The 3,266-nt window shown below is 43.6% G+C and overlaps 1 long non-coding RNA gene across 1 annotated transcript; it reads left to right on the forward strand.

Annotated features, from left to right (window-relative positions):
• Positions 1-296: 296 nt before the first annotated feature.
• On the forward strand, positions 297-2,926 carry LOC148221543 (uncharacterized). Its single transcript, XR_015807780.1, has 2 exons — positions 297-1,690; positions 2,509-2,926. It is a non-coding gene; the product is annotated as an uncharacterized LOC148221543 (long non-coding RNA).
• Positions 2,927-3,266: the final 340 nt, after the last annotated feature.

Here is a 3,266-nt window from a genome sequence, read left to right on the forward strand (position 1 = left end):
CTCATCCCCCCATTCCTCATCCCCCCATTCCTCATCCCCCATTCCTCATCCCCCCATTCCTCATCCCCCCATTCCTCATCCCCCCATTCCTCATCCCCCCATTCCTCATCCCCCCATTCCTCATCCCCCATTCCTCATCCCCCATTCCTCACCCCCCATTCCTCACCCCCCATTCCTCACCCCCCATTCCTCACCCCCCATTCCTCATCCCCCATTCCTCATTCCCCCATTCCTCATCCCCCATTCCTCATCCCCCATTCCCCCATTCCTCATCCCCCATTCCTCATCCCCCCATTCCTCATCCCCTGTTCGGTGTCTCCTCCTGGGCATTATCCCAGAGCCCATCCAGGGCAGCCCCTCAGCATTCCCTGGGATGGCTTTGGGGCCATAGATCACTTCCCAAAAATTCCCAATGGCTCCCCAAAGAGCAGGGCCCAGGGCTCTGTTCTGCTCGTGATAATGTGCTAATGCTCCAAGACCCTGCATAAATCTTCTCTTTGCATCATCATTTGTCAAAGTCACAACACGGGGCTGGAAACAGCAAAGAAAAAACCCAATTCCACAAAAAAAAATTAAAAAAAAAGTAGGATGAGAGAGAAAACGTGGCTTTGTTTTTTTTTGTCCCTCCCATGCGATTTTTCCCTCTCCTCTCCCTCCCCTTTCTCCTTTTCTCTTAATCTCTAAACCATCTGATTGTAGAGAAATGCTAAATAAAGAGTTTGGTTTCTTCAGTTTTCTGTGTGAGTGCACACGTGCATGGTTTGCTGGGCACTAAAAAATGGAAACTCCGAGTTTTTTGGAGGAGCCTTTGCCACCTCTGCTGAGGAAAAGCTGGCTGGGGAGGGCTGGGGCTCATCCAATTCGATGGAAATACACGATTGCATCAAAAGAATTTGTTTTTAATCATCTCTGAGGGAACAACCTCACAGACCACAGCAAAACCTTCTCCAGTGCTTGCTTGAAGTCGTGAGAAAGAAAATCGAACTTGTTTTGATGTTTTATTTCTCTTTTCTTTTTCGGCTCCCTTTCAACGTCTTCTTCTCAATTTTATTTTTTCGCCCCCACCATCTCCTTGTCATCCTGATGAAATGGTTCTGTTTAAAACACCTCCTGAAAAATCCTCCTGGAGCAGGTTTTGGGTTTCACACCCTGCTGACAGTTTGTTCTGGTTGGTATCGGGAGGATGAAAAGGGAAATGTTTATGGGGTCTCTGGAGAGGAGAAGGAGCCCCATCATCCTGCAGTGTCCTTTTGGGTTTTATTTTATGGGGTCTATGGACAGAAGGAGGCCCGTGATCCTGCAATGTCCTTTTGGGTTTTCTTTCTCTCCCCAATTCGAGTGCAGCTTTTCCTTGTCACGAGTTTCCTGCCACTCTTTGGGGTTTTGGGGATTTTGGAGCAGGATGGGGCTCAGGTCCAGCATCCCTGCTCGGGTACCACTGCTCACAGATCCGGAGGGAGAGGGAAAAGTGAACCCAGCTGCTTCACCCCATCCTTCTCCTCCATGGGATCCCTGCCAGCCCTCTGGCACTGGAGGAAGATTCCAGCTCCTTCCTCACCCATCCTCATCCTCACATCCCTGAGGAGCCACCCCACAGTGATGGATGGGGTCATTCCATGGGAACACCAGTGGAAACTGGGCTGGAATTCCCCCTCCTCCTCTGCTGCCTCTTTAACTGGCTCTTCATTAGGTATGTTTTCTATAAACAGAGATTAAATTAAAAAAAAAAAAAAGAAGAAAAAAAAAAAAAGAGACTGGAAATAGTCTGAGGAAAGTGTGTCTCTGGGAGCCAAATGAAACTGCACATAATCCCTCTTCTCTCTGTGAGAAGAGAATAATGTCCTCCAATTAATTATATCGAGGCATATAATTACACACTTACACAGTCAAAGACATTTTGTAGCAGAAACGAGATTGAATGTCAATTCCAGCTTCCAAAACCACACGGAGTTAAAACAAATTTTAGCTCCCATATTGAACTTTTCAAGCCACTTTTATTAATATGTAGAGAGATTATTGTTGACTGGACAAATTATTTGGGATGGAGTTTTTGCTGCAGTGCAGAATGCCAGACTCCACAGAGAACTGCAGTAAACCAAAAAAAAAAAAAAAAAAAATCTGGATTTTCGGAGATTTTTATCAAGAATAGATGCTGAATAATGGCTGTTGTGGCCAAGAACAATATGTGGTGTTCTCACCCAGGGGTTCCTTATTTCCCTGTGGATTTTTGGCCTCCCTGGGCCATTTCCCTCCCAAATTCATCCCGTGGAGGTGGCAGTGCCAAATTTGATAGAACCCGTGGCTCTCGTGTGGAGGAGCTGAAAGCACAAAATAAATGATTGGAATTTACTGAGCACCATTTCCACTCTGGGACTGAAAGGGAAGAGTGGCTCCTAAAACACAAGCATGGAACACATCACAATTATTAAAAACAATCAAGCCAATTAGAGAAAACTCAGCAATTTAAACAGGAATGTGCACTCCTGAGGAATTCTTTTTTTTTTCCAGGCAATGTTTGCTGATGGATTCTGATGTCTCAGTCAAGATTTCAGGACAAAAATTTTTTCCTTATAACACTTGATCCAGGAGATTTTTTTTTTTTTTATCACAGCCCTGGAACTATGAACTCCAGCTGATTATTTGCTTCAAGTTAAGCACGAGCTTAACTCCTCTTTTTGGCTCTGACATGGACATTCCCACCAGTATAAAATTCCCAATCCCTCCTGTTATTTCAGCATTCCCCATAGAGGGAACCCCAATATCACCGAGGATTTTGGCAACCTTGGCCAATGTCAACAGAATGGGAGGTGCCATTTCATTAATTTCCCCTGACTTGGGACAAAAATAACTTCATCCATGTCTTGGTTTTGTGTTTCAACCTCCAGGAGAACAATTTTCTTAAAAAATAAAGAAATTGGTTACTTTATACCCCGGCTGGTTACATTAGCCTGTAATTTCACAAGGCATCAGTGATTCCAGGGGCTGATTTTCTGACAGGCACAAAAAAAAAAAATAATTTTTGGGGGGGTTTTTTGGGGTTTTTTTGTTTGTTTGGTTTGGGTTTTTTTTAAATTTTTTTTTTGTTTTTCAAATTTTTGGGGGGCTTTTTTTTGGGGATTGTTTTATTTTGGGGTTTTTTTTTGTTTTGTTTTGTTTTTTTTTTTTTTTGTTTGTTTGTTTAGTTGGTTGGGGTTTTTTTTTGTTTTTGGGGTTTTTGTTGTTGTTGTTTTTGGTTTTTGTTTGTTTTTTTCCCCTATGTTTGGTGA

This window comes from Sturnus vulgaris, chromosome 20, assembly GCF_052056855.1.
Source record: "Sturnus vulgaris isolate bStuVul1 chromosome 20, bStuVul1.hap1, whole genome shotgun sequence".
NCBI classification, from domain to species: Eukaryota; Metazoa; Chordata; class Aves; order Passeriformes; family Sturnidae; genus Sturnus; species Sturnus vulgaris.